Source organism: Somniosus microcephalus, chromosome 4 (assembly GCF_052327205.1).
Source record: "Somniosus microcephalus isolate GS21.2 chromosome 4, FLI_Smic_1.0, whole genome shotgun sequence".
Taxonomy (NCBI): Eukaryota; Metazoa; Chordata; class Chondrichthyes; order Squaliformes; family Somniosidae; genus Somniosus; species Somniosus microcephalus.
The window spans coordinates 267,144,846-267,157,911 of record NC_140990.1 but is presented as its reverse complement, the minus strand read 5'-3'; the positions used below and the strand labels follow the sequence as shown (position 1 = coordinate 267,157,911).

Below are 13,066 nucleotides of genomic sequence, written 5' to 3'. Positions count from 1 at the left end.
TTAAGGAATGGGACAGAGTAAATGGAAACAGATTGTTTCCAGTAGTGTTGGGGTCGAGAATGAGGGAACATAGATATAAGATTAAATATAAGGAGATTTACGACTGAGAGCAGGAGAAACCTTTTTTTTTTACAAACCGGGTTGTGAGGCTGTAGAGGGTTTAAAGCAGAGAGTATGTCATCTTTTAAGACTAGGCTAGATAGGTGGTGGAAGGAAAGGGGGATAAAAGGATACGGAAGCAGGGCAGGTACATGGGATTAGTACTACTGACAAAGAAGCACTGGAGAAAGTCCAAAAAAGATTTACAAGGATGGTACCAGAACTGAGAGATTACAGCTATCGGGAAAGATGGAACAGGTTGGGGCTTTTTTCTTTAGAAAAGAGAAGACTTAGAGGTGACCTGATAAAGGTCTTTAAAATTATGAATGGGTTGGTCAGAGTAGATGTGGAGAGAATGTTTCCACTTGCGGGAGAATCCAAAACTAGGAGCAATAAATACAAGATAGTTACTAATGAATGAAATAGGGAAATAAGGAGAAATTTCTTTACTCAGAAAGTGGTTAGAATGTGGAACTCGCTACCACAGGAAGTGATTGAGGCAAATAACTTGCATGCTTTCAAAAGGAAACTAGATGAGTACATGAGAGAAAAGGGAATAGAAAGATATGCTGAAAGGCTGAGTTGAGGTAGATGGAATGGGAGGAAACTTGTGGAGTATAAATAACAGTGCAGACTAGTTGAGCCAAATGGCCTGTTTCTGTGCTGTATATTCTATTCAATTCCGTGTACTACTCCATAACGGACTGGTTGTACTGAACAGCCTGTTTGTGTTGTAAATTCTGTGTAATTCTACAAAATTCTATGTTACTCATATCCTTCTTGCTGAGCTTGGCTGGCTCCCTGTTCCCCAGTAGCAACAACTTCAAAATCCTCTTTTTTTTCTTCAAATCTCTACATGGTCTTTCTCCACCCTTGTACCCCAGGTTACACCCTCTGCTCTAATGTACATTTTTTCCTTCCCTTTCCTCCCACTGCTTGGCCATAGGTGGTGGAGCTTTTGACTACCATATCCCTGCACTATAATTCTCTTCCTAAACCATTAAACTCTCCTATATCTCTCTCCTTCAAAGGCCTCTTCAAACCTTAACTCTTTGAGACTGCTTTCCTACTTCCTGCTTGGTCCACTGGTACTCTTTTAAAGCATCTGGGATGTTTTGTCACATAAACGGTACTACATTTAAAGTAAATTGCTTTGAATGATTTTGAATCATCTGCATCTTTTTTTAAAGAAAAGACAAACCTTTTCCTGCCAGGGCATTAAGTTTACCATTAAAACTAATAAAACCCAGGATTTGAGTACAAAACTGCTGTTGTCACAGCAGGCTGTGTTTTTATGAAATGTTAACGGCACTAGTGAATTACATCTCTTCATGAGGAGAGTTTGAAAATCAGCTGTGGGTATTTATTCAGATTTGTTGTTTTCTAGTAATTAGCAGAATGTCAGCTGATAACTAAGGGAGTAGATGCTGAGTCCAAGTTTTGAATATCTTGAGGTTTTTCCCATCTAATAGTACTGCATTTATGTAGTAAATTATCATGTTGCAATGTCTGAAAGTGTTTCACACAATGAATTACTTTTGAAGTGACTAGAGATGTAGGAAAAGTTTGTCTTGTTAAATCAAAACCAAAAGAAGTAGCTCTGTTTATTATGCATTCATATATTAAATGTGAAGTACAAAGTTGTTGAGACAGGGTTATAACTCTTAATGTACTTTTTCACTTATCTCAGGTTTTGGAAGAGTGACGTCAAACAGATCTCTCTACATTGCTCTCCAGTATTTATACTGTCCTGTATCCGTGCTGTCCTGTAGGCATGCGCTGAAGGTGGGCTCTCCATTTTCTAAATCTGCCTCTTAAATAGGCCTGTAGAAGAACAGAGAAATGTGGTCATATGAATTATTTGATTCCTTCTCTTTAACATTAAAAAATCTGGAGTGCAGGCCAGGAATGGGTACCGTGTCCTGATGCAATTATGCGGATGCACTGAAATCACAAACTGTTTCGAATGCCACCTTGGGAAGCAGTAAGATGGATGATAGATAGAGAGACCCATGTATGTTGGGAGTCAACAACACTTGTATAAAGTAGAAAGTGCCTTCACTTGGTCTCATTGGTTTAGCACTTCCTGGGTGAGGGTACGAAAGGGATCAGCTGCTGTGTTTTTCAGTCTAACGAGAGGTCAGGGCAGCTAGATGAAAATAAAAACAGAAAATGCTGGAAATACTCAGCAGGTCAGGCAGCACCTGTGGAGAGAGAAACAGAGTTAACGTTTCAGGTCAATGACCTTTCATCAGAACTGGAAAAAGTTAGAGATGGAACCGGTTTTAAGCCAGTACAGAGGCAGGGAAAGCGGGGAGGGAGGAAAGAACAAAAGGAAAGGTCTGTGATAAGGTGGAAGGCAGGAAAGATGAAATGACAAAAAGGATAATGGTGCAAGATGAAAGGAGATGGTAATGGTACAAGTAAAGAAACAAAAGATGGGTCTAGAGGTGTAAAGGGGACTATCAGAATCCTCAGCAATAGCTGCCGTCCGAAAAAATGGGGGGAGAGGTTATGATCTGAAATTGTTGAACTCCGTGTTGAATCTGGAAGGCTGTAAAGTATCTAATAGAAAGATGAGGTGCTGTTCCTCGAGCTTACGTTAAGATTCATTGGAACAGTGTAGGAGGCTGAGGTCAGAATGGGAGTGGTCCGGAGAATTAAAATGACAGGCAACCGGAAGCTCGGGGTCACGCTTGTGGAGTGAACGGAGGTGTTCCGCAAAGCGGTCACTTGATCTGCTTTTGGTCTCCCCAGTGTAAAGGAGACCGCATCATGAGCAGTGACTACAGTATACAGCTAGATGAAATGTTGTATAAGATCAAGTCAACCGTTTCTTTCTCTACGCTTGTATCCTTATATTGCCACCCAGAACATTTCAACTGCCTGCAGAAGAATTAAGCACTATCTCAAGTTTTGTCATGCTTCTGTTTAGGTACAACTGGTCTCTGCACGTTTGCCACTCGGCTACCGATTCATTAGGACAGAGTTTCCACTCCTGATCATTATCCAGTGATCCTGCCGGAAGATCACCCAAGTGAACATTGGGTGAGGCAGCATCGGTGTCGGGGGTGATTCCATCCACAGCGAAATAGCTCACTGATACTGTTAGCAAGAGAATGGTCGCTTAAACAAGGTACCAGGGGGTTGTTGGCACAATAAACTCTCTAGGATACACTGCAGTTTTTCTAATTAGAAAATGGCGTTGCATCAACATGAAAGCAGTTGTATAACTGGACCATTTATTAGTTGAATATTAATGAGCACATGCCGAAGGATTAAATGCTAGTGCCCAGCAAGTTCATTCTTTTTTAATTCACGTTTTTATTTCCCTTTCATTTCCTTTTTTACTGGTAGAATAACAAGGTCGCAGAGCTATTGATGAACATCTGAATGGTGCAGAGTTTTTTGTTGCATTTACTTGGACCATCCTAGGGTACAGTTTAATGGGTGTTAATAGCCCCTGGTATCTTGTTTGGCCATTCACTCGCTGACAATAAGTTTCAGTGAGCTATTTTGCTGTGGAGGGAATCACTCCTGAGACTGATGCTGCCTCACCCAATGTCCACTTGTGTGAACTTTCAGCGGGATCACTTGATAATGATAAGGAATGGAAACTCTGACCTCCCTTGGCAAAGGTACCAAGACTTAGTTATCACCCCCATCTCTGTTATCGGTGAGATTGACTGATTAGGACACATTAAGAATTGAGTCTGTGATCTTCATATTCAACAAATTCAGACCATAACCTCTGCCCCTATCCTTTTTTTCCATTTTTCCCCCCTCTCTTACATGGCAGCTGTCAATCATTATGACATTGCCATTTACACTTCATATCGAGTCAACATTTGTTTCTTAACTTGTCCCATTACCATCTCCTTTTGCCTTGCACCATCATCCCTTTTGTCTTTTAATCTCTCCTGCCTTCCATCCTATCACAGACCTTCCCTTTTGTTCTTTCCTCCCCTCCCCCCTCTCCCTGCCCCTACACTTGCTTAAAAACTTGTTCCATCTCTAACTTTTTCCAGTTCTGACGAAGGGTCATCGACCTGAAACGTTGACTCTGTTTCTCTCTCCACGATGCTGCCTGACCTGCTGAGTGTTTCCAGCATTTTCTGTTTTTATCTTCATATTCTGTTGGGCTCAGTGGCACGTCAGTTATAGCCCTAATTGGGCCTTGTTATCTCTTGATGAGAAAGTGCTAAACCTGTAAAGTTATTGGTTAGGCCACAAAATATTGTCAGGTTTTGAGTGATTTACTTTAGGGGGTCTATTCACTAAAATAATACCAGCGATTAAATGCTTTATGTACGAGGAAAGACTAGAAAAATTGGGGCTCTTTTCATTAGAACAAAGAAACTCGAGGAGTTCTAATGGAGGTGTTTAAAATTGAAGGTTTTTTTTTAGTTCAAGAGGAACTGGTGAGTCAATAACTAGAAGGCATAGTTTTCAAGTTCATCACCAGGCGAACAGGTTAGGAGAAATATTTTAAGGCAGATGATTGTCAGGATTTGAAATGCCCTATGAATAACCGTGGTGGAAAGATAAACCGTAATAGCTTTTAAAAGGGATATGGGTAAATATTTGAAAAAAGAAAAATTGAAAGGTAAGGGCCGGGAATGGGACTAAGATACCATTCTGGTTGTTTATCAGACTGGAGGGAAATATACAGTGGTGTCCCTTAGGGGTCGGTATTAGGACCACTGTTCTTTTTGACATATATTAATGACCTGGACTTTGGTATAGGGGGCATAATTTCAAAGTTTGCAGATGACACAGAGCTTGGAAATGTAGTAAACAGTGAGGAGGATTGTAGTAAGGAGGACAGAGTGGTGAAATGGGCAGACACATGGCAGATGGAATTTAATGTAGAGAATTGTTAAGTGAATCATTTTATAAGGAAAAATGAGAGGCAATATAAATGAAGTGGTACAGTTTTAAAGGGGGTGCAGGAACAGAGCGACCTAAGGGTTCACAAAGACAAATCTTTGAAGGTGGTAGGACAAGTTGTTAAAGCTATTTAAAAGAAAAGCATACGGGATCCTTGGCTTTATAAATGGAGGCATAGAGTACAAAAGCAAGGAAGTAATGGTAAACACTTATAAATCATCAACAACAACAACAACTTCTATTTATATAGCACCTTTAACATAGTAAAATGTCCCAAGGCGCTTCACAGGAGTATTAAAAGACAAAAAATTTGACACGAAGCCACATGAGAAATTAGGGCAGGTGACCAAAAGCTTGGTCAAAGAGGTAGGTTTTAATCACTGCTTGGATCTCCGCTGGAGTATTGTGCCTAATTCTGGGCACCATACTTTTTAGGAAGAATGTCGAGGCCTTTGCGAGGGTGCAGAGGAGATTCCCCAGAATGGTATCAGGGATGAGGGACTTCAGTTATGTGGAGAGGCTAGAGAAGCTGGGATTTTTCTCTTTAGAGCAGTGAAGGTTAAGGGGAGATTTAAGAGGTATTCAATATTATGAGGGGTTTTGATAGAGTAGATAGGAAGAAACTGTTTCTACTGGCAGGAGGGTTGGTAACCAGAGGACACAGATTTAAGCTAATTGGCAAAAAATCTAGGGGGAAATGAGGATTTTTGTTGACTCAACGAGTTATGATTTGGAATGCACTACCTGAAAGGGTGGTGGAAGCAGATTAAATGGTAACTTTCAAAAGGGAATTGGATTTATACTTGGAAAAGAAGAAATTTGCAGGGCTATGGGGAAAGAGCGGGAGAGTGGGACCAATAGCTCTTTAAAGATCAGGCACAGACACAATGGGCCAGATGGGCTGCTTCTATGCTGTATGATTGTAAGTGACAGTCCTGAGAGCTGACATGGGTGCAAGGTGTCAAATGTCATGCTCTGTGTTGTAAAACTATGATTCTAATGCTCTACTACTAGATAGTGAAAAGGGAGTGGAGTAATTTGAATGATGGATGTTGTCTGAAGACTAGTTGAGATGAGTGACAATTTGTTTCTTGTAGGGGCATAATCAAGGAAAGTAAAGTGATTTCTAGATACGCTATATAAAGTTAGTGAAGGAGCAGATGAGCACAAGTCTTCTGTAGACTGACACAAAGTTCGCACGTTTCTGGGAAATTGTGCTTCTTGGGTAATGGAAAATGCTTGAAGCTAAATAAATGTTTAATTCTGTAAGGTACAAAGGGTGGAAACCAGATGCTATTTTTAAGTCTGAGTAGTTTGTTGAAGACTGTACTTTGAACATCTGAAAGAAGGACTGTCTCAAGTTAAATATCCTGCCCTTAGGTGCTATAGCACTTACATTGTTAAAGTAAAGGCTAAAGTACACTGCTGTTTGTAGCACTATGAACCAAGTGAGCTATTCACTAGAGTTTAATGCTGCATAAATTCTGTTGGAAGAGATTAAAAACATATTAATTTTAAAACTTGTGCTTGTGTGTCACTGGAAATGCAACTGCAGGCCGACTTGAATAGCAGTACGGCTGTACATATTCAAAAACTGATTACGTTTTGATTAGGAACTTTTTCAATATGGTACTGGGCAGTTTCAGGCAGACATTGTAGATAACATTCCATGTTAGTCATCAAAAAAATTAAAATATTTTGAACCTTGAACTGGACCAATGAAACACTGTTATTGTAGTATAGTACAGTAAACATGCATTCAGATGAATTTGTTGGTTTGGCTAGATTTGTATGATCTAAACATTAGAGAATGAAAGCATTGGTAAACTATATTACTGATGACGGTGTTGAAGCATCCATCTTTCATTTGTTTAATGCTGGCTATTTGCATTGAGATCAGTGCACATGGATGTGTTTGTTCTAGAAGCTGCCAGGTGCAATTTATGTGCTTTGTTAGCTGTAATATTTTAAGTGAAAAACATTTCTTCGTCTTTTAATTATTATAAGATTTTTCTAATAAATTAAAATAAAATTTTAGTTTTGATTCAGCTCAGTTTATACGACCTTTAAGGTAGAATTTGAGCTGATAAATGCCACGTTAATGTATTTTTTTCCAGGGTGAATGAGATAACAGCAAAGGCAATGTTAGCTGTATTTTGGTGTGTTTAAAATAGCTCAATGGTACAAAATTCTGTAATTTAGTTAAAGTTAAGCAATATGCAGATTACAGAGAAATTAAGATCAAACTGACACTATTTAATGAATGTTCCAGGTGTTCTTGATAGAATATTTTGTTACAACAGAAGCCTTTTAATAGTACACCTCTAGAAAATGAAATAATCTTTTTAATGTATTGGTAGAGTTTTATGCTCATCAAAATCCTAGATATTGCATACATACTGGGGGGACTAACAAGGCAAAGGAATACACAATGAATGGAAAGACCCTAGACAAGACGGAGGGTCGGAGGGATCTGGGTGTGCAAGTACACAGATCCCTGAAGGCGGCGGAACAGGTGGATAAGGTGGTAAAAAAGGCATATGGGATACTTGCCTTCATTAGCCGAGGCATTGAATATAAGAGCAAGGAGGTTATGATGGAGCTGTATAAAACACTGGTTAGGCCACAGCTGGAATACTGTGTGCAGTTCTGGTCGCCACACTACAGGAAGGATGTGATCGCGTTAGAGAGGGTGCAGAGGAGGTTCACCAGGATGTTACCAGGGCTGGAGCGCTTCGGCTATGAAGAGAGACTGGGCAGATTGGGTTTGTTTTCCTTGGAGCAGAGGAGGCTGAGGGGGGACATGATTGAGGTGTACAAAATTATGAGGGGCATAGATAGGGAAAAAGCTCCTCAGCATCCATCCTTAGTAGAGGGGTCAATAACTAGGGGGTATAGATTCAAGGTAAAGGGCGGGAGGTTTAGAGGGGATTTGAGAAAGAACTTTTTCACCCAGAGGGTGGTTGGAGTCTGGAACTCACTGCCTGAAAGGGTTGTGGAGGCAGAAACCCTCACAACATTTAAGAAGCATTTGGATGTGCACTTGAAATGCCATAGCATACAAGGCTACGGGCCAAATGCTGGAATATGGGATTAGATTAGGCAGGGCTTGATGGCCGGCGCGGACACGATGGGCCGAAGGGCCTCTATCCGTGCTGTATTACTCTATGACTCTATACGTTCATCAATGCGCTTTTTGCTCATTTTATCCAATTTTAGAATTAAGCACGCCAAAGTGAGTTACAGCCGTTAGATATGATATGATATGTTCGATGTGGATCAAAGTTCCTTTTACTCTGCTCCAACCTCCGAAGAGTATTCTGTACTGCACGAGTTGATTTTTTTTCCCACTTCCTATTGGCCATCCTGTTGTCTTGACATTTTCATTTATTGCGGAATAAAATATATTTTTGCAATGCAGTTCCATGCACTAGTGTTCAGACTTTCCAAACTGATTTCACATACAATCTTTACTACAACAAAGGATGAAGGCATACGTTAGTCTCGGCTGGATTTTGAACTTAAGGCCCAGAAGTGAAGGGTCAATGTATGAATCACTGTGCACCCATTCTCCCTCATCCAATTCATTTTTTTATTGCAAGAGCTACATTTTGCTTCCTCCTGATGGTGTTGACTTCTTGCTGAGGTACAATTCCATGGTGCTCCCTCTCCCTGGTACTTTGACCATATTTGGCCATTTATGGTCAAATATGGTCATTCATATGTGAGCCTTGGCCATAAACATTGGGAGGCTACTTAATCAAGGGCGAAATCTCAGCTGAGCCTGATCCTATCCTAAATCCACACTTCCAGAAGCTTACTGCAAAGTAATCAAGAGCAGGAACCAAGCTTATTTTCATCTTCCTTAACCCCAGGAATGCTGAAGCCATTTTTAGTGCCCTTACTGCAACCCTAGAATACCTCAGTTATCCCAGTGAAGAGTGAACCCAGGAACTTTATGGCTCAGATACTCACTGAATAAACTTGATGTCCAGGAGAGTTTTTCCAATTACAGGTACTGCCACAGGAAAATCCTAAGTTCAGAAGTTCAATAAAACACTGACAAAAATAAAGGACTGATGAATAAAGCAGTGCTTGAACAAATATTTTCTCCTGAATTTTTGTACTCATTGAGGTGAAGGATATTAATGATGGGGAATGGAATGCTTCACATTTCAGGCATCCACTGTTAGTATCCAGAACTCCTAAGTTAGGTATAGCACTGCTAGATGCAGAATAAAGGTCCCTCTACTCTGCCCAAAAATTACATGTTAACTCTAACCTCAGAAAAGCAATCCCTACTGCCCCCATGTGCATTTTGCTCCATTTCCCAGACCAGCCATCCTGTGACCTCTATATAAAAAAAGAAAGATTTGCATTTATATAGTGCTTTTCACAACCTCAGGACATCCCAAACTGCTTTACAGCCAGTGAAGTACTTTTGAAGTGTAGTCACTGTTGTAATGTAGGAAATGTGGCAGCCAAAATTGTGCAGAGCAAGCTCCCACAAACAGCAATGTGATAATGACCAGATAATCAGTTTTTTCTTTAGCGATGTTGATTGAGGGATAAATATTGGCCAGAACACCGTGGATGACTCCCTGCTCTTATTTGAAATAACGCCATGGGATCTTTTACGTCCACCTGAGAGAGCAGACAGGGCCTCAGTTTAACGTCTCATCCGAAAGACTGCACCTCTGACAATGCAGCACTCTCTCAGTACTGCACTAGAGTATCGGCCTAGATTTTTGTGCTCAAGTCTCTGGACTGGATGCGCAAACAGGAGACTTTCATCCTGTCGGTCTAGACTTCATTTGAAACTGGGTTGCAGAGATGAAAGACTAGTGTATAACCTGGTGCACCACTCCGTTGCCCCACAAACATTCTTGTTTAACTGGCATGTTTTGTACCTGGATTAAATATAGACGCTGAGTGGTTGTTTCGCTTGGCTGGAGTGTCTAGAACTAGGGGACATAGTCTCAGGATAAGGGGTAGGCCATTTAAGACTGAGATGAGGAGGAATTTCTTCACTCAGAGGGTTGTGAATCTTTGGAATTTTCTGCCCCAGAGGGCTGTGAATGCTGAATCTTTGGGGTAAAAAATTAGGTAGCTAATTTTAGCGCCCCGAAAAAGTTAGCACCCCCGTGGCCGATTTTCCCAGTAGTGCCCCGAGAGGGAGGAGGGACACTACTGGAAGTGCCCCGTGTCCCTCTTGGGGCATTGTGAGCCAATATCACGGCGCTCTGTGCCGCAGCGCCGCGGTACTGCATGCCTTCCTCCCCTTATTAAACGGGAGGGGCCTGGCGCAGCGTGTCCCGGCACCCAGCTGGGCCACCAGGGATCGGGATTCCCGGCAAACGAGCCCGAGGAGTGCCGGGCTCATGGAGGGCAGCCAGCACTCCACTGGGGGGCTTCAGGGGCGCCGGGGACAGCAACGGGGGCAGGTGCTTAAAGGCGGCCAGCAATAAAAATGGCCACCTGCCACCTCCCCTTTAACTAGCGCTGCAGGTAGGCCCCCTGACCCTGGTGGTAAGTCGAGGGGGCCCCACCCAATATTACAGCCGGGGCGCGAGCAGGGGTTAGCGCCACCGCTAACCTCCCACTGAATTTCGTGGGAGGCGTTAACGGTGCTGCGCTAAGGCACTAGTTGATTTGCGCCCCAGGAGGGCGCTAACAGGAGGCGCAAATCAACCAAATTTAGCCTCCTTTGAGTATATTTAAGGCTGAGATAGATAGATTTTTGGACTCTAGGGGAATCAAGGGATATGGAGATCGGGCAGGAAAGTGGAGTTGAGGTCGATGATCAGCCATCTTATTGAATGGTGGAACAGGCTCGAGGGGCCGTATGACCTAATCCTGCTCATATTTCTTATGTTCTTAAACTGTTCCTGCTTTGTTTTTGACCCGGCAGGAAAAGTTTTTCTGTATCTTGCATTAGCCAATGCTATCTTGTTCAGTCTGGACAGTTAGAATGGTAACTTTTATTAAAGGGTTGACAGACTGTGTACTGTAAAAATTGCTCATACTGGCTCTATTAAGGTTCACTATCAGTGCTATACAATATAGTATGATTTCTGTAGCATTGAATTTCCACCTTTTTGATGTTAAGGATGAGTGATGTTCATGATTGACTCTGTTGTCTTCTTGCACTATGTGCAGTCCTTCAGGGGCATGACATACGACTCTTCCCAACCTCTGGAGTTTTGTAGCTGGTTGCTAAGTACGCAAGGGTGGCATGAGCTAACGGGCTGACTGTGCAATTTTCATTCCTCCTAATGGGAACTGCCTTGGCCTCAAATTACTAACTTTCTGACAAGCTGGCTGAAAATATATCTTTACCACATAGAGAGTAGTGGATCTATATCCTATTGCTACCATGCCTACATCAATCTGCTGTGTCCTTGAACTGGCAGTTTCTAAAAAAAAAAAACTAGTCAAAACACAGGTTAAATTTGAACTATAAATTGGTCTAGTCTACCTAGAGCAGAAGAAATGGAATAACTCCTAAAAGCAGCAGATTCTGAGGGGAAGAGGGGGATTGTTGACTTTGAGCAAAAACTAGTGATGGATCCAGTGTGACAGTTTTTTGAAGTCTTATAAATTTGATGATAAATCTCAATGGCACAAGAGAAAGGAAAGCTAGCTGTGGAAAACACACATACGTTCCCGACGTCGATGGTTAGAGATTCCACAGTGTTTTCTTGCACTTGTTCCCATGAGAAGGCCGTGGAGGGCCATCTTTTTGAACTGCTGAGTCCTTTTGGTGATGGTGTTTCTACAATGGCGTTAGGTGGGGAATTTCAGGATTTTGACTGGGCAGTGGTGAAGGTGCCCCCATGATACTGTTGCTCTTGTACTTCTTAGTGGTAGAGGTTGCAGGGCTGGGAGGTACTGTTGAAATAAGCTTGGTGAGTTGCTGCAATGCATTCTATAAATGGAAACCAGAAGCTCAAGAGAAAACAAAATCTGTTGATATACAGAAATGATTAAGACCAGATTTTGTATTCAGGACTTGGTGCGATTAAAATGGTTAACTATTGGAAGAGCAGAAAAGGAGAAATATCATTTGTATTCTCTAAGCATGTGTAAACAATGCACTTTAATCAATTAAATGAGCGTGATTGGCAACTTCTTGACTTTCAAGATAAATTTTTCCACATGTGAAAATTCAGAATGATTGACATCTTCTAGATCCTTTTATTGTATCGCTAACAAAAAATGCTGGAAATGCACACTAGATCAGTCAACATCTGTAAAGAGAAAAATTGGGTTATTGATGTTTTGGGTGTGTAACCCATCGCCAGGACTGAAAACTGAAAGGTAGACATGTATTTATTTTAAAAAGAAACAGAAAATTCTGGAAATACTCAGCAGGTCAGGCAGCATCTGTAGAGAGAGAAACAGAGTTAACGTTTCAGGTCGATGACCCTTCATCAGAACCGTATATATATATTTTATTAAGGTTGAAAAAAATTGAGGAAAAAAAGGGCATGAAAGAGGAAGAGAATCAACAGATGTACCAAGAGAGCGTGAATGGTTGGGCTGCCATACAAAGTGCTAAATAGAAGATCGTTAGATGATATGAAAGGTCATCAGAGTGGTGATGCAGAGACATATAAGTGACAACAAAATGTGCAAATAGTGCAGAGTGAAAAGCCATTGGAGAGGTCCATATGAACAAAAAGGAGAAAAAGAGAGGAAAAGAAGCAAGATACCAATGGAGCAGATCTGAAACCAACTTTAAATACTGCCAATTCCAAAGAGAGAAAAAAAACGAGGTCAACATCATGTGTGCACACCCTTTCAGCGCAGTGTTCTGACAAAGGCCCGCCAACCTAAATGTCAACCTGCCTTCCCTTCCTTAGACACTGCTGCTCATAGGCACTTCTTAATGTAAAGAAAATGGAGGATATAGCTACGGTCTAAAGTCACTGAAATATATGTATTGCTTCTAATGCTTGCATTTAGCATTGTTGAAACAATGCAGGAAACCAAAGATAGAGAGTTTAAGTTGAAGTGATGAGCCACAGGGAGATCAGAATCATCCTTGCAGACAGAACCGAGATGTTCATCGAAG

At 41.4% G+C, this 13,066-nt stretch overlaps 1 protein-coding gene across 19 annotated transcripts in view; it reads left to right on the top strand.

The window, feature by feature from the left end:
- The window catches only part of baz2ba (bromodomain adjacent to zinc finger domain, 2Ba), a 367,748-nt gene that overhangs the window by 22,985 nt on the left and 331,697 nt on the right, over positions 1–13,066 (top strand). For 16 of the 19 annotated variants that reach the window (XR_015078191.1, XM_085986373.1, XM_085986359.1 and 13 more), the window contains one exon: positions 1,790–1,884. The exons of 2 other annotated variants lie outside the window; for them this stretch is intronic. The gene's annotated coding sequence lies outside the window, so the exon portion shown is untranslated. Of the gene's footprint in view, positions 1,885–13,066 lie in introns of all 19 variants that reach the window. One more of the 19 variants, XM_085986361.1, reaches the window with a different exon arrangement.